The sequence below is a fragment of the Magallana gigas genome, chromosome 4 (assembly GCF_963853765.1).
Source record: "Magallana gigas chromosome 4, xbMagGiga1.1, whole genome shotgun sequence".
Lineage (NCBI taxonomy): Eukaryota > Metazoa > Mollusca > Bivalvia > Ostreida > Ostreidae > Magallana > Magallana gigas.
The window spans coordinates 36,825,929-36,845,452 of record NC_088856.1 but is presented as its reverse complement, the minus strand read 5'-3'; the positions used below and the strand labels follow the sequence as shown (position 1 = coordinate 36,845,452).

The following is a 19,524-nucleotide window of genomic DNA, read 5'->3' as shown; positions in this document are numbered from 1 at the left end:
TCAAATTCTGCTGATGAATGGTTTTGATGACTATTCACCATGGGCAGATAGCATGGATACTATTTTAAATTAGATAAAAAGGCATGTTCATGCGGGCGCCTTCTAGTGATCAATTTGTCCGTCTGTCCATCCGAGATGGCTTGACAGGAGCATAGCTTCTCTCCCCTTGGCCCAATCTGGCTCATACCTCATCCACAGGGTTCCTTTGGTTGAAGGATGTTCAGTGACCTTGAACCATGTTTTTAGGTATAAGGTTAAGGTCATAGCAGAATTATTTATATAAAATCCTTGTCTGGGGCATATATTTTTTCCCTTTGGTCCAATCTGGCTAATACTCACAGAGTGTCTCTATGGTTAAACGATGTGCAGTGACCTTGCATGAAATTTCTAGGTAACGGGTGAAGATCATATCGGATCATGCAAAAATCCTTTTTTGAGAGCATATATAATTTCTACTAACCCCTATTTGGCTCAGACTTCACATAAGCAGAGCTTTTGAGTAAAGGGTGAAAGGGTGTGTAGTGACCTTAAACCTATTTTCAGTGAAAAGAAACTGTGAAGAACATACCAGAATTATATTTTTAAAAATCCTTGTCCGGAGTATATCTTCTCTCCCTTTGCTCCATTCAGCCTCATACTTCACCCACATGATGCCTTTGTTCAAAATATATGCAATGACCTCGAATGATATTTGTAGATGAAGAGTCAAGGTCATATCAGATCACACAAAAATCCATATTTTAAGAGCATAGATATACTCTCCTTTTAGCCCCTATTTGGCTAATATTTTACCTTTACAGAGTTTATTGGTTAATGGCGTGCAGTGACCTTGAACCAAGTCTGTCAATGTGAAGGTCATAGCAGATCTTTTTTAAAATTAGTTTTAAATAGTAGATTATTTTCCAAATATGCTTAATCTTGGTCAGATTGAACAAAAATGCATGTATGTTAGGGGGAATGAAATTGAATTAAAAGTTCTATGCCAGCTGGAAAAATTTCAAGTTATAGGTCAAGGTCAAAGCAGAATTCTCTGAAATAACATAAGCGGGGCCCTTTGAAATGTTCACCATTTCAATGTTGTCTGGTTCATAGTAATTTTACATAGAAAATATTCACAGAAGTACAGTAAAGTAAACTTTACATCGATAAGTTTCTGACAATTAATGACGCAACGAGCACCCAGTACGAAAGGTCAACCTTTTGAAAAGCAGTGAAGAGGAAAAGTTGCTCAGAATTATGTTTTAAACAAAATTGATTTTTTACATAAATTTAAATTTGCATTCTGGGTTGAGAAAAAAGATGTTAGTTCAAGGTAAAGTAAACTTTTACCTAAAATGAAGTCAAATTTGTTAAGTCGTACTTAAACACATTGGGTTTTTTTGTTAAGTCGTTCTTGAAATGGTTAAGGGTTTTTGGTTAAGTCGTACTTAAAAACATTCAGATCATGTTAAGTTGTACCAAGAATCATTCGATTTTTTTTTATCTTTTTGTACTTAGGTTTCTTTGTTACTAGATTAAGAACTCTGCTTCTTAGACGTACTTCTAGCGTTGCTTTCGACATTAGCGGAAAACCCACTCGTTGCTTTGCAACGAGCTTTGCTCTAGTTATTTTTTTTTTTTATCCGCAAATTTTGTGTAGGCCATTTCTCGTACATTTGTTGTCTGATTGTTATGAAACTTTAAGGGTATGTAGACAATGTTAATATCTCGAGACGTTTTTTTCAAATTTTTAAAATTCACTTCCGGTTATGAGTTATTGCCCTTTAATTGAAAATTGGGGGGTCTTTTGTCCAGAGTTGATCTTGGGAATTACAAAAGATAGTTGCATGAAATTTAGCAGAATTGTTGGTAACATTTTATAGTTTTGCTGGCATGAAAAGTTTGGCAAAATGTTTTTTAGTTTTTAAGCTATTTGCCGGTAAAGTATAAGGTTTTGGGGGGTCTGAAATTTTGTTGTTTTTTGTATAATAACCTTTAAACTAAAAATATTTTGTTAATACATATAGAGCAAAAGTTGTTTAGAATAACGAGAGCTTTCATTTAAAATTAAGAAAAAAGGGCTGGCCCCTATAATTAGGGGTCAGCAGCTCATACACGTATTTTTCTGATAGCAAAAATCATTATCATTTAATGAAAAAAAAATGAATTCAGTTATTGTTAATATATTAAATAATGTCATTTGGTATCAAATTAAACAAGTTCTGTGCTATATTTTTTTTCAAATTTCATAAAACAAATATGTGAGAATCGTACATGAACGAGTTAATATGTCTACATAGACACACAAGCGAACAAATGCCACTTTAAGGCCCAGGCATTTACTGCATTACGTTGTGTTGCGTCTTAGATAAATTGTTGTGATTCAATTTCATTTTTTTCATCTATATCATTTATGAATTCAATGAACACACATTATTTAAACGTTTTATGTGCAACTATTTGTCGGGGCGCCCCTGTATGTAACCCCCGCGCGCGCGCCGAATGTAAACAGTAACGAACGGCATTGTAGAAAAGAGAGAGCCGTAATGCAGAAGAGAAGTTGTGTATTCTTTCGGTGTATACATGCATTTTCAATTTACTGTGAAACATATGAACATGCACAGGGAACAATACTACATATTTGTTTAAGGAGGATACTTTTCTCGTGTGAATCGTTTACGAGGAAATTCTGACAGCCACACTTCTGTCGACGATCAGCCGTTGATAAGCTACGAGTAATAAAGGAGAAAAGATGGACATTAAAGTGTGTGATTTATGTGGATGTTACTGAAGAAGGTGAGGCTTTTACTCCTTTTAAAGTTTCTTGTTAACTGGTTAAAATTTAGTATACAGTATAGATGTACATGTAAGTACGTGCACACTGTTAGATGTTTTTGTTATGATGTGAGTGTTTGTTTACTAACGTGTAATTTTTACATGTTTCATGGATGTTTAGACTCGCTCGAGGTTCATGGGGGACTGGAAAGGGTAACTGAATTTATCTATTTAAAAAAATAACAGATTGTGAATTTTCAACTCAAAATTCAAAGCAGGGTCTAATTAGAAACATATCATATATTCTTGTGCAGAAGACTCCAAATGTAGTCATGAATACCCTGTAGACATAACTTCAAGTAAATAGAATTGTATACTTCAGACTTCAGAGTTAAAACATGACTTTAATATCTTTATGATGCCGATCATTGTATCATTAGAGAGGTTTAGCAGACCAACGGGTACCCGGTACATGTACTTCTACATGTAGGTTACAACAGTTACAAGTTAGAACTATGCGTACCATTCTACCAGTTCACATAATTTTTCTTGTTTAGCAGTTATGATGTGTACTTAAATTGTCTTTGTTAATGTTTTAAATGTAATTTTTTATTCTCTTTTTTTAATCTGACTACTGGCAGTACTGGCGTGCGAGCAGTTCTTGCCGAGGACCATTTCTCGCTGGTGCACTGTTACATCATATGTTCGTTTGTAATTTTATGTGTTGATAAAATGACGTAACAATGCACTGGTGAGAAATGGTACTCGGCAAGAACTGATCGCACGCCAATATTGATTAATTACAGACAAAAACTGAAGGTAACGAGTGTTATTTTTTATTGAACAACATTGTTTAAAATAATTCTTTATATATGTGAGGATCAGACCGGTTTGAATACCAGTGCCAGATAGCTCAGTTGGTAGAGCACCTGACTAGAGATTCAGGGGGCCCAGGTTCAAATCCCGGTTTGGTCCTTCATTTTTTCTCCCATCCTGTTACAATATTGGTGTTGTGACCAACCCCTGGAACTAACAGGTTAACTCGATCCTGCCAGGGGTGATCTTCGAGGGTGAAGGTCATTTAAGGGGGGAGGAATGTGACGGTCAGACTGGTTTGAATACCGGTGCCAGATACATGTAGCTCAGTTGGTAGAGCACTTGACTAGAGATTCAGAGGGCCAGGTTCGAATCCCAGTTTGTTCCATCGTTATTTCTCCCATCTTTTACATATACATGTATATCAGATATATGACAGATGATTAAGGGTCATCACATGTTTTGCAAGATGCAATAAGTGTTAAAAACCTTTACTTTACAACACAATACATTTAAGTGAATATTTATGTTTCTTGTTATTATTTGGTGTGGTTTTCTTGACAGTGTCGCATAAACAATTTACCCGCTCCTAAAACACAAACTTTCTTATTGTGGATTCAGCTTACCGCTGATTGACTGCTGTTGCAGCAGACAAATAAGATATGCACGCACAAAACACAATGAACTTATCAGAGAATGAGTTGAGTTTATTTCAACTGTTGGAATTTGGGTATTTTTTTTTTAAATGTATACTTGTGACAAAACATATATGTGGTACATACAGCTGTAGCTTTATGAAGAAAATTTTGGTTAGACCATATATACCTATCATGCAAGTAAATGATATTTACAAAAAACTTGCAATTTATGGCGCACGAAATATACGCTAGTTTTATAAAGATTGACATACATGTAATGAACCACATTCTGTGAAAAATAATCTATTAAAAATTCTTCATTAAGCTTACTCATACATGTTTTATGCTTATTACACATAGTATTGTTTTTAAAACATGTAATTTATAAGAAAGTAAACAAAAAACCTCGCTAAATTTATTTGCCAAAAATAAAAACACAGTAGAATTGATAAAAAATGGTATACCAGAAGCTAATACCAGTACATGTACTTTGACGCTGTTCGGTGGGTAATATTCGTTTGTAATTTACGAATTGAAATATTGACTGTTGCACTACAAGTACGGTACCGTAATAAACTCTCTCTCTCTCTCTCAATTTGATAAGTGTTTATACCTATGAAAATTTTTTAATATTATATTATGACTTGATATGCAAATTTTTGATCTTGTACTGCCTAAATGTTATATCATGTATTGGGATATGTCATACTTATTACACTGCATGGTCAGTGTAGTGAATTAATTTTTTACAGAAATACTATGCATATGTTAATGTAAACACAGCTATTACTAGTACATGTATGTAAACACAGCTAATTATTTTTTTTTTTTTATTTCAGCTCAAAACAGACTCTTGTTACCACATGGCTTTTACCGGTGAGATTAACCTGTCACCTCTATCCACATGCATATTCCTTGTGTTTTACAGACTATTTACCGGTAATTCAAATTAAATCCAATAATGCATGAACAATAATGGAACTTGAAGAAAGCATCATGCCATGTTGTGGTTTGTGTTTGATAAGAAATTATGAAAACAAAATTAAGGCTGTTTAAAGAAATTCATAATTGCTGTGAAAATTTATTTTTCAATAAAAGTATGCAATTATGTTTCCTTTATTTTTTATTTCATAAAGATATTTAGATGTGTTTACATAATTGAAAAATCCCCCCCCCCTCTATTTAATTGTCTGCATTAAGATTACATGTAGGATATGTAAATGTACATTTGACTTTGAAATAACATCTCCTATGATAATTACTTTTGAAATGAACAAGAAACAACCTATTTCTACCTTTCTAAGGTATATATGCATAAAAAAAGTAGAAAAACATGTCAAATTTGAACATTTTTCATTGAAATCAACTCTGTCTTCAGCTACCTGGGTGTGTTTGAATTTAATTCTAATTTATGGCAGATGTCTAACTTGTAGGTTGTAACTTACTGTTTTAGCATGGTTAGAAGGAGACTAGAAATCAGAATAGATTAGATATTCACTATTAAATATGATTGTTAGCTTACTTTTTTCATGAAAACAAGAAATCACAAGCAGGACAGCTGTCTATTTGTTAATTAAAATGGTACAAATCATACAATAAACAAATAAAGATCAAATTTTAGAATCATTGATGATTGTTTTCAAATATGTGTGAGAAATTACTCAAGGAAATTGCCACACATTTCATAAAATTAGGTAAAACATTTCAAACCATGACTTTTTATGAAAATCAAAAGATTGGGGGGGGGGGGGGGGGTATACATGTAAGGGTATTTCTAAGTGATGTGAAGCTTTTATCATGATTATATCATGTAGGCATATGTTGTATTGAATAAGGTTTCTTTTTAAAGGTGGTTGAACAACAGTTGACCTATAAAAGGTCAGGTAAAGATGTTTTAATATGGAGAACCCTGTAAATCTGTGTTTAGTAAAGGAAATTGGAAATGGTGGGTTCACTTAAATGGCCATATTTTTATTAAACCTCAATGGAATTGGCAATATGTGGTATTTGTTTTCTCAGAATTGCATTAGCTTTCTTATTCTAAGACAAACCGTCTTTTCATAAAAATGTTAGTGTACTAAGTTAAAGGTACAAGGAACAGTTTCGGATAAAGTACCGTCAATATTTTTGTAAAATTGAGAGTGACTGTACTTGAAGGTTTATCATTGTTGCGTAGATTCATGAAATGAATTTTAATGATTATCAATAGTTAGAGGGATGTCTCTTGTTGGAATTGGTAAGCAATATTAAGGCCCCTAATTTTAAGTACATGAGAAGCAGAAATAAATTGTGAAACTTGCGGCTATGACAGATGTGTTGACTTTACAGTGAAATTGAAGGTTACAAACGGGAGGTTATATAACATGAAATGTAGGTGGATGGGATATTATATGCCTATTTAGTATTTACTGGGTATGAGGACAATAGCAAGTTTATTGTCCCCCAAGACAGCAACTATTTAATGAGGCAAAGCCAAGGGAAATAGTTGCTGTGGAGTGGGACAATAAACTTGCTATTGTCCGAATAGTCAGTTAATTGGTATTTTATTATACTGAAGAAAACTTTATTTGTCAGCGATGCAGAATTTCTTGATGATAAACAAATTAGAGTTAAATCAAACTTTGTATTTAATGCCGCGATCTTATTAGGTCAGAGGTGTTCCGAGTTTAAGGTGATATGGGACACTTCCATGTTGTGACGTATTGTTTATCGAAATAAACAATAAAATAAAGTGTAATTATATAAGTACATGTAGTTTCTTTTCAAAAATGGTCACCTAACTCCTTAACGCAGTGGGTTAGAGGGTTTACTAGGAACCTGTAAGTCATGAGTTCGAATCCCGCTGGGGTTTTTACAATTTTTACCTTTTCAAATATTTTTAAAAGCTATTTTTTGGTTAAATATTGTAAAATTTGAAAATTCTAAACCGGTGAAAATTTTTCAATTATATAGTTCTTTAATCCACATTAATATCGACAGATGTCCCATACCACCTTAAAAAGGAGGGAAATCAAATTCTGCTGATGAATGGTTTTGATGACTATTCACCAAGGGCAGATAGCATGGATACTATTTTAAATTAGATAAAAAGGCATGTTTATGCGGGCGCCTTCTAGTGATCAATTTGTCCGTCTGTCCATCCGAGATTGCTTGACTGGAGCATAGCTTCTCTCCCCTTGGCCCAATCTGGCTCATACCTGATCCACAGGGTTCCTTTGGTTGAAGGATGCGCAGTGACCTTGAACCATGTTTTTAGGTATAAGGTTAAGGTCATAGCACAATTATATATATAAAATCCTTGTCTGGGGCATATCTTTTTTCCCTTTGGTCCAATCTGGCTAATACTCGCAGAGTGTCTCTATGGTTAAACGATGTGCAGTGACCTTGCATGAAATTTCTAGGTAACGGGTGAAGATCATATCGGATCATGCAAAAATCCTTTTTTGAGAGCATATATAATTTCTACTAACCCCTATTTGGCTCAGACTTCACATAAGCAGAGCTTTTGAGTAAAGGGTGAAAGGGTGTGTAGTGACCTTGAACCTATTTTCAGTGAAAAGAAAGTGTGAAGGTCATAGCAGAATTATATTTTTAAAAATCCTTGTCCGGAGTATATCTTCTCTCCCTTTGCTCCATTCAGCCTCATACTTCACCCACATGATGCCTTTGATCAAAATATATGCAATGACCTCGAATGATATTTGTCGATGAAGAGTCAAGGTCATATCAGAACACACAAAAATCCATATTTTAAGAGCATAGATATACTCTCCTTTTAGCCCCTATTTGGCTAATATTTTACCTTTACAGAGTTTATTGGTTAATGGCGTGCAGTGACCTTGAACCAAGTCTGTCAATGTGAAGGTCATAGCAGATCTTTTTAAAATTAGTTTTAGACAGTAGATTATTTTCCAAATATACTTAATCTTGGTCAGATTGAACAAAAATGCCTGTATGTTAGGGGGAATGAAATTGAATTAAAAGTTCTATGCCAGCTGGAAAAATTTCAAGTTAAAGGTCAAGGTCAAAGCAGAATTCTCTGAAATAACATAAGCGGGGCCCTTTGAAATGTTCACCATTTCAATGTTGTCTGGTTCATAGTAATTTTACATAGAAAATATCGATAAGTTTCTGACAATTAATGACGCAACGAGCACACAGTACGAAAGATCAACCCTTTGAAAAGCAGTGAAGAGGAAAAGTTGCTCAGAATTATGTTTTAAACAAAATTGATTTTTTACGTAAATTTTAATTTTGCATTCTGGGTTAAGAAAAAAGATGTTAGTTCAAGGTAAAGTTAATTTGTTAAGTCGTACTTAAACACATTGGGTTTTTTTGTTAAGTCGTTCTTGAAATGGTTAAGGGTTTTTGGTTAAGTCGTACTTAAAACCATTCGGATTATGATAAGTTGTACCAAAAATCATTCGGGTTTTTTTTTATCTTTTTGTACTTAGGTTTCTTTGTTACTAGATTAAGAACTCTGCTTCTTAGACGTACTTCTAGCGTTGCTTTCGACATTAGCGGAAAACCCACTCGTTGCTTTGCAACGAGCTTTGCTCTAGTTAGGGTCTTCCGTTTTCAACGGAAGACCCTCTTGTTATTCTATTGTTTTTTTTTATTATTATTATTCTTCTTGTTTTTCCTTCTGACTTCTTTTTTGCTTTATATCTCAAAAACTATTCAACCAATTTGCAAGAAATTTTCAGGGATTATTTTAATTTCTTGTCCCTTGAAGCCTTCAAACTTTTAGTTATTAAGTCACTTCCGGTTTCTAGTTACATCATTTTAAAAATTTTCAAAAAGTGATTTTGTCCAGCACTTTTCTCGTAAACGGTTGTTTATAAAGACTTGAAATTTTCTGTGATTGTAAATCTGCGGATTGACTTATGGCAAATGTACAGAAAAAATTATTTTGTCACTTCCGGTCGAAACCGGAAGTGAAACAAATTTTTCGAAAAAATGAATTTTTTGATCAAATCAAAAACGAATATGTGTTTTGTAGAGCTTATAAAGCTGAATCTAACACTGAAAGCCGTTTTAAAATCGGACGATGCATAACAGAGATATCGGGGTTTAAAAATTGATTTTTCCGGAAATTTTGATTCCGCTTCCTTGGTTTAAAAAATAGCGTAATATTCAAAGTAAAATTAACTCATACCAAAAATAATTGTTAAGTCGTACTTGAACACATTCGGATTTTTTTTGTTAAGTCGTTCTTGAAATCGGAAATGTTTTTGTTAAGTCGTACTTAAAATCATTCGTATTTTGTTAAGTCGTACCAGGAATAATTCAATTTTTTCATCTTTTTATTTTCGTTACCCTTGTTGTTGGTTTAAGAGCTCTGCTTCTGACAGGAACTTCCAGCTTTACTTCTGACGATAACGGAAGACCCACTCGTTGCTCTGCAACGAGCTTTGCTCTAGTTTATTATTATTATTCTTCTTGTTTTTCCTTCTGACTTCTTTTTTGCTTTATATCTCAAAAACTATTCAACCGATTTGCAAGAAATTTTCAGAGATTATGTTAAATAGTTGTCCCTTGAAGATTTTAAACTTTCAGTCATTAAGTCACTTCCGTTTTCTAGTTACGTCATTTTTAAAAATTTCAAAAAGTGATTTTGTCCAGGACTTTTCTCGTAAACGGTTGTTTATAAAGACTTGAAATTCTCTGTGATTGTAAATCTGCGGATTTACTTATGGCAAATTTACAAAAAAAAATATTTTGTAACTTCCGGTCGAAACCGGAAGTGATTCTAATTTTTCGGAATTTTCATTTTTTTGAGCGAATAATAAAATTATATGCATGTTGTAGAGTTTGCAAAGCTAAATGCAAAACTAAAATTCGTTTTCAAATCGGATGATGCATTTCAGAGATATCGGGGTTTAAAAATTGATCTTTCCGGAAATTTTGATTCCGTGTTTTTGGTTTTAAAAATAGTGCATATTTCACACTGAAAGTAATTTCTACTGAAAACAATTCGTACTGATAATTAAACTATATATAAAACACAAAATTATATGCATATTGTAGAGTTTGCAAAGCTTAATACAAAACTGAAATTCTTTTTCAAATCGGATGATGCATTGCAGAGATATCGGGGTTTAAATATTGATTTTTCCGGAAATTTTGATTCCGTGTTCTTGGTTTAAAAAATAGTGTAAAATTCACACTGAAAGTAACTCCTGCTGAAAACAATTCGTGCAGGTCATAAAACCGGACTCTGTTTTTTAATAGTTAATTAAAGTGTTTATCGATACAATTTAGTTATTTCGATCGATAATTACGTTGTTAGTTTTTATTAGTCTTATTAGTTTTAATCGAAATAATCATCGTACGATTCCCCATTTCAACTCGCCATGTTTTGACTGCGAACAAACAGCTGATAGCGGTGTGTCTACATTTAAAAAAAAAGCAAGGCCTGCAAGACGTCGATAGTGGAAATTTCAGCTCAACTAACGTATGACAGATTATAAAGGTATTTTTCAATACAGGATATGTCGTATTTACTTTTTCTTTTCAGAGTATTTGCACTTAGTCTTTTCAATCTAATCCGAGATTCCTCTGACTCTAACCTCCGCTTTTGAAGTACGTCACAATATAAAAGCGGGCGTTAGAGTCAGCGGAATCTCGGAATATTATCTGTCCAGTGTATTTTCACGGTAGCTGCAGAACTGTAGCTCTCCGGGAAAAAATAATGACAGACCGGAGAGCTACAGGGCCACCCATTGAAAAAATTGTACATGTATATTTATTGCGCAGAAAAACGTGCGCTAGTTTTGGACTGATTTACCTTATTTATACGCAAATTCTGTGAAAACAATTAGTACCATTAAATTCTTCATGCAATTTACTACTGATATCGCCTCTTTATTTGCCTCAGACTTTCTCCGAAACACGCTACCGACCTCGGGAAATCAAGTATGTTGAATTTACATCGAGATCGAGAGTCGCCATTTTTACATGTAAACAAAGTTGACCACATGAATTTACGGGACTGGTGATGGTGTTTAAAAGACTATCCGAGGCAAGTGAAGAAAGGATATCAGTAGTAAATTGCATGAAGAATTTAAAATTAAAAGCGGTGGGAGTCCTAAGGTACACAAGAATAGAATGTTGTAATTAGAGTGCATGTATGCATGATGATAACTTTACCCAAATATTTAAATATAGCAGATCTTTACAATATCGCCTTCACTGAATTTATAAATTAAAAAACTCAGGCTTGTGTTTAATTAAATAAATATATTTGACAAAGTAAATATTCAATCTAATTAAAATTAGACCTTTTGTCTCGCTCTCTATATGGTTATTGCTTGTGTAACAGGCATGTAAAACAGAGTGCGAGATGAAAAGTCTCAAATTTCATATTATATCAAGCTCAGAATTTAGGTCAATGTTCCATGATATCTATTAAACAGTCTTCTCAAGATATAAGTATTTCACAGAATCATTGTAATTTGAGAGATTAGATTATCTTTTATACATATTGATTCATTTAAGTAAGCTTTACATGCATATCACATCTACATAGTATGTAAATAATTTTTACTGCATGTGCCTCAGATCTCTCTCTGTCTCTCTCTCTCTCTCTCTCTCTCTCTCTCTCTCTCTCTCTCTCTCTCTTTTAATCTTGGCAAAGACTCATGAAACTGTCAGAGGGCATCTTAATTTTATGACAAAAATATCTCGATCTTGTAAAAGAAATCCAAAGTGCATTGAATTTTAAAATGAGCATGTATTATTAATCCCTCATTTTTATGCGCATTATACATAGTATTGTTTTTAAAACATGTAATTCGTAAGAAAAAAAAACCCTCGCTAAATTTATTCGCAATAAACCCCAGTAGAATTGACAAAACATGGTATACACGTAGCAGAAGCTTATACTTTGACACTGTTTGGATTGGTAATATTCCTTTGTAGTTTATGAATTGAAATATTGCTGTCGCTTTTCAAGTAAAACAAACTCTCTCGCTCACTCCTGCTCTCGCTCTCTCTCAATCTGATATGTCTATACCCAAGAAATTATTTTAATGTTATGATATTATGACTTGATATGCACATTTTTGTTTTTGTACTGGCTAAATGTTAATGTCATATATTTGGATATGTCATACTTATAACACTGCATGGTCAGTGTATTTTTTCCAAAAATATTATGTATATGTTAATGTAAACACAGCTATTACAAGTACATGTATGTTAACACAGCTAATTTATTTTTTTTTTATTTCAGCTTAAAGCAGACTCTTGTTACCACATGGCTTTTACCTGTTGATTCTTGTGGTTTCAGCTCTTGAGGTTAACCTGTCACCTCTACCCACATGCATATTCCTTGTGTTCTACAGACTATCTACCGGTAATTCAAATTAAATCGGATAATGCATGAACAATAATGGAACTTTAAGAAAGCATCATGTCCTATTGTGGTTTGTTCATGTTTGATAAGAAATTATGAAAAACAAAATTAAGGCTGTTTAAAGAAATATAATTGTTGTGAAAATTTGTTTTTCAATAAAAGTATGCAATTATGTTTCCTTCATTTTTTATTTCATAAAGATATTTAGATGTGTTTACATAGTTGAAAAATCACCCAAACTCTTTCCAATTTTCTCCATAAGATTACATGTAGGATATGTAAATGTACATTTGACTTTTGAATAACACCAGCAATGATAATTACTTTTGAAATGAGCAAGAAACAATCTATTTTCATCCTTTTAAGATATATATGCATAAAAAAAGTAGAAAAAAACATGTCAAATTTGAACATTTTTAATGGAATTCTCCGCCGCCTCCAGCTACCCGGGTGTGTTTGAATTTAATTTTATATAAGGCAGATGTTGAACTTGTTGATCTTACTGTTTTATCATGGTTAAAAAGAGACTAGAAACCAGAATAGATTAGATATTTAATAAATATGATTGTTAACTTACTTTTTTTCATGGAAAAAAGAAATCATATGCAGGAATACTTGTCTATTTAATTATTAAAATGCTACAAATCATTCAAGAAACATAAAAAGATCAAATTTTAGTATCATTGATGATTGTTTTCAAATATGTGTGAGAAATGACTCATAGAAATTGCCACAAGTTTCAGAAAATTAGGTAAAAGATTTCAAACCATGACTTTTTATGAAAATCAAAAGATAGGGGGTGGGTATACATGTAAGGGCATTTCTAAGTTATGTGATGCTTTTATCAAGATTATATCATGTAGATGTATGTTGTATTGAATAAGGTTTCTTATTAAAGGTGGTTGAACAACAATTGACCTCTAAAAGGTCAGGTAAAGATGTTTTACTAAGGAGAACCCTGTAAATCTGTGTTGAGTAAAAGAAATTGGAAATGGTGGGTTCACTTAAATGGCCATATGTTTATTAAACCTCAATGGAATTGTCAATATGTGGTATACTTTTTTCTCAGAATTGCATTAGCTTTCTTATTCTAAGACAAAGACATCTGTTCATAAAATGTACTAAGTTAAAGGTAGCAAGGGACCATTCGGATAAAGTACCCGTTAATATTTTTGTAAAATTAAGGTACATCACTACACCTAGACTTATACTTTTTAAGACACTACTTCACAAGATGGCGATTTAAATGTTTTGTTGAACTCTTAATATCGTTTGATTGGGTTGTATACCGTCATAGCTTAATGGTTAAAGTATTGGGTTTCTAAAGCGTTTGAGTTTTAGTCCGCCTGGAGCTTTTGTTACTGTTTATTGAATTAAATTTTTGAAAATGTAATTGTTCATCCAAATTTGCATATTTTTTGCCTATTTGACTTAAACACTTCTTATCAATTATGATATCTATCATAATCAAGTAATTTTCTGCTGATTTGAGAAAATATTTCAAGGTGTTTTGAGCCACCTTAAGAGATGCTGCACAATTGAAGGCTTATGAGTGTTGCTAAGATTCATAAAATGAATTTTAATGATCATCATTAGAGGGATCTCCCTTGTTGGAATTGGTATGCAATATGAAAACCCCTAATGTTTAATACGTACATGCGAATTGAATGGTGAAACTTGCGGCTAAGACTGTTGTGTTGACTTTACACTGTGAAATTGCAGGTTACAAATGGGAGGTTATATACGCGGGTAGGTTAAGGCAACTTTTAGTTTAATGACCATCAAAATTATGATCTATTTGAAAACTGTTTATTTTTATGAAAACAGTGTGTTATATTAATACCAAGTGAACGTGTTCACCAAGATATTATTTTTCTACTTCGGAATCGACTCGATCTTTGAAGCTGCCGTGCCATGGTATCACGTGACAGTTATAAATAGATCAATTTTTTACCTTAACAAAAAATCAAAAAGTGTAACACTACCCCGAAGTTCATTTGTCTGTTTGTTACAATAATTCGATCGTCAATTAGTTCAGGTTTATTAGTATTACTGCTAGAATCCTATTGTTAATCGCATAAAATAAATATTGTAAATATTTATCGGAAACCCTCTCAACTTCTATAATTTCACTGAAAATATTACGTATATTTCATTTAAAACAACAATTCACAGGATTCTAGCAGCACTTTTCAAGTAGTTTAGGTCATACACCGTTGATATTTAACAAAGTCATCTTTCATAATATCCGGGGTAGTGTTACACTTTTGCCTTTTTCTGTACACACTGACAGAGGAAAGGCTGGTCAAGCCATATAAATGTCGATCTGCTTACCTTATAACACTCGCTGATTAAACAAAATATCCATGCCTGTATTATCCTGATTATATCCTAACTGACACTCATCTAAATCTTAGGTATCTGTATTAAATAAGTCTTATTTCGGCATTGTTTACACTGCATTCCGATGATTTGTCTCCCGACATGATCTTCTCTATTAAACATGCTTGTGACGTCATCAATGATAATTATACGTAATAGAGAAAAATCAAAGATATATTCAGTTAGAAGAGTTTTTAGTGATATTTTATGTCTGTAGTTTTTATAATTTAAACCAGAGATAAAGTTAAAATCGACATGTTTCTGAGTAAAATATGACATCATGCTGCTTATTGTGACGTCATATCGATCAGAGGAATTTGATCGCTGTTAGTTGCCTTATCATACCCGCGTAACTCGAAATTTATGTGGATGGGACATTATATACCTATTCACTGGGTATGAGGATGATAGCAAGTTTATTGTCCTCCAAGACAGCCACTATTTCATGGGGCGAAGCCAAGTGAAATAGTTGCTGTTGAGGGGGACAATAAACTGTCTGTCATCCTCACACAACACAACAGTCTTAGTCTGTCTTTCTGTCAGTAAATAGCTATAGATATCTTAATTATTATCCTGAAGAAAACTTTATTTGTTGGCGATGCAGAATTTCTTGATGATAAACAAATTAGAATTATCGGACTTTGAATTTAATGCTGTGATCGGATTATACCAGAGGTGTTCCGAGTTTAAAAAAGGGAAATTGTATGCTGCTGGTGAATACTTTCGTTGACTATTCACTATGGACAGATAGCATAGAAACTATTTCACAGTTAGATGGAATAGCATGTTTATTCATTGTAATTTTACATAGGAAATATTCACAGAAATATAATAAACTTTACATTGCTAAGTTTCTGACATTTGATGGTGCAACAAGCACAGTTTGGAAGGTCAAAGGTGACATCTTTTGTATCTGACTCCTTTTCGGCTTTATAACTCAAAAAGTTTATAACCGATTGAGATGAAACTTTGAGAGATTATGTGCAACTATTATGCCTCTAAGATCCTAAAGTTTCTTTGAAAACGACCTTTCCGTTTTTACGTTACGTCATTTAAACAAAAAATTTTAGAAAGTCATTTTGTCCGCAGCGTTTCTAAAAACGCTTTAAGATAGAGGCTTGAAATTTTCAATGGTTATGATTTTGTCGTTTTACCTCTGTAATAAGGCTCAAAATGAAAATCTGTCACTTCCGGTCAAAACCGGAAGTGAATCAAATTTTTCGAAAAATTGAATTTTTTGATCAAGTCAAAAATGAATATCTGTTTTGTAGAGCTTATTCAGCTTAATCTAACACTGAAAGCCGTTTTAAAATCGGACGATGCATTAGAGATATTGGGGTTTAAAAATTGATATTTCCAGAAATTTTGATTCCGCGTCCTTGGTTTAAAAAATAGCGTAATGTTCAAAGTAAAATTAACTTGTACAAAAAAAACTTGTTAAGTCGTACTTGAAATTAGTAAGGTTTTTGTTAAGTCGTACTTAAAATCATTCGGATTTTGTTAAGTCGTACCAGGAATAATTCGATTTTTTTCATCTTTTTATTTTAGTTACTCTTGTTATTGGTTTAAGAGCTCTGCTTCTTACATGAACTTCCAGCTTTACTTCCGACATTGACGGAAGACCCACTCGTTGCTTTGCAACGAGCTTTGCTCTAGTTTTCTTCTTCTTTTTCTTCTAGATGTTTCTTTAAACTGTTATATCTCGCTTGTTTATCATTAGATTTTATTCAAATTTTCAGGGTTTATTGTAAACGATAATAGCTTACTATAGCAAAAAATGTGGTGAAATCGCTACTTCCGGTTTTGAGTTATTCCCCTTTGAATATTTTTTTAGTGGGTCTCGTGTACCTGCAAAGGCTCCGAGTAGATCCGTAGCAAGTAGTTTTAATTTACAAATCTTTAATGTAGACATCTTGAACGTTGTCCTCCTAGTTTTACATGTTTGATTAACACACGTATACTGCTTAAAAAATTACATCGAAATTTATGTTTCAAAAAATGTTAAATTTTGCTTATATCTTTGCTCAATAACCTTTTAGTTGTAAATTTTTTCTAGACACATATAGAATAAAAGTTGTGCAGAATATTAAGAGCTTTCATTTGATACCATAAAAAAGGGGCTAGCCCCTATAATGAGGGGTCTAGATCCCTTAAAAGTCTTTGCTTCATAACTCTTAAACGGTAAATTTTTCGATATGGGCGTCGCTGCAAAAAATGTTGTTTGTGACTTTATTGATCTCATAAAACTGTTTTTGTGTTCGGGTATAGCATAATATGAGGGTAAAAAGTAATACGTGTTGACCAGTACTCGCGGCAATCTGGCCAAGTTAACGAAACCGCGGCCGAGAAAATCGGTCACCATGGTCGCGGCTGGGCTACCTAGCGGTCAGCGGTTATCTAATACACGAGAGTTGCGTCTCTCATAAATGAGTTTATTTAGTCGCGAACTCAAAAATTGTTTTAGTTTTGATTACACATAAAAGTTTATGGACTAAAAGATTGGGTATCAATTAAGAAATCGTTCAGTTAATTAATAAAAGCAATGTCATTCTCAATCTAAAGCAATATCAGACATAGATCAATTGTGGGTTTTAAATTTAAAATAAAGAACTTCTATTTGATAGAATATGGTCATAATATTGCAAACTTTTCAAATATCCCTGGGTTCTGAGCTGTGCGTGTCTGTGCGTTGTACATTTACGTAATCTATACTTCGTCCACGGCCACGGCTGCACTACTAGCGGTAAGCGGTTATCTAATACACAAGATTCGCACACCGCGACGCACACTTAGATGAAGATGAACTTTGAGTTTATATAGCCGTAAATACAAGAACTGTTTTAATTTTATATTATAAAAGTTTGTCCATCTTGTATTTATTTAATTAAACATTTGAGTGTAACTGAATATTAATGAAAGATATTACTCCAAATTGGAAACATAGTCAGACATAAATTAATGGTTGGTTTGTATATCTAAAAAAATTTAACCCCCCCCCCCCCCCAAATTAAATGATGATCATCCCTCGCACATGGCCGAGGAGATCCAGCGCGAGTGGACAAGTGATCTGTGGTCGGCTCGTGTTCTTCTACATGTACCTTATCACGCGTTCATGTTTCATATCTTGCACGGACATAACTATATTTTATTATGTTTTCAACTATTATATAGATTTATGACAAAAATAAATGAATTTATTTTACTTATACAGTTGATTAAGCATTGATTTAATTATACGATAGCGTACAAGTTAGTTCAAAAAATCAAATCAAATTATAATCAAAGTTCCATGTTACATGTTTGCGGTAGGTGCTAGCACGATAAAAGAATGTCCTGAATTGTCCTGAATTGAGGCATTTGATGATTATTTAAAAGAATATTCACATGAGTTTTAAACAACTTAAGATTAGATTATATCGGTCACATATTAATCACTCTGTAGTTTTTCTACATGGTTGTTCGTTTCAGTGTGGAAGCGAACTCAGTGCTGCGTTCCACCCTCCTCCCGCCCCTCTGACAAGTGCTCGCGCTGGATTTTTTTAAATTGGCGAAAAAATATCCAGTTCTGTCGAAAATCATTTTGGGTGACTTCTTCTTATGTGTAACATTTTCTCCTCAACGTGTTTAATTTTCCCACCCGTGTGTTTATTCGGTCAGTCTGTGTTAATTCAATCGCCACGTGCGACCGACGATCTTGTGTCGCTTCAGCGCACACAACTCAGAACATATGTAATTGACTAACAGTTGGAAGGGTGCTTTTATAAACAATAAGACTATTATTCGAAGTCAATCATCTTCACATTAAATATGTGAAATAGTAACCTAAAAATGTGGCTAATAAATTAACCTGTTGAACACGCTAAACGTTTATGGTTATGAACATAATAATTCATAATATATTATAATTAAAAGTTTGAAGACAAAGAAAATTTTGTTCTTGGGAAATACGACTACATTAAGCAATGCAGTCGATCACCATAGAAATCATCAAAGTACTGCAACTGTCGACGGATTTCTTATTTCTTTGAAAGACTATGATAATTCACTTGACTTTCAGACTATAATATAGTGACATATCTGCCTCCCAAAAATATATGCACTTCTCAAAGTTACACTTATGTGAGATAGATGTGCGTTATTGGGAATTTTATTTATTGTTATCTGTATGGAAATTGATTTAAAAAAAACAAATTTTAATTGAAGTTGTTTATAATGAGGTTGTAATGCAACTTAATTTACTTACAATGTTAGTTACAGCCAGTGGAATATAGGTGGCTTTTATGTGAACAACGAATACCCAATATATTAAAATACAAGATAAATAGTTTCCAGATCTATAATACTAATATGCTTGTGTATATGAAGGTTGCATCCTCATTTGTATGGCTGTAGGTGAGGAGGTATAGGTGTATCGATGTACATACAATGTATGACTGCACATACGGATTCCGGACCATGGCTACAGACGATACCAATGATAGTCTTTTAATACATCAATGCACAGTTTGATATAGAAACTGACCAGTTTCATAACCTCTTCGAATTTCTCTAACACGGACTGTCTAATTCCTTCCC

The 19,524-nt window shown here is 33.2% G+C and overlaps 1 long non-coding RNA gene across 1 annotated transcript; it reads left to right on the top strand.

The window, feature by feature from the left end:
• Positions 1-9,675: 9,675 nt before the first annotated feature.
• On the top strand, positions 9,676-12,741 carry LOC136274747 (uncharacterized). The gene is made up of 2 exons (XR_010713171.1): positions 9,676-10,683; positions 12,445-12,741. It is a non-coding gene; the product is annotated as an uncharacterized lncRNA (long non-coding RNA).
• The last annotated feature ends 6,783 nt before the right edge of the window (positions 12,742-19,524 follow it).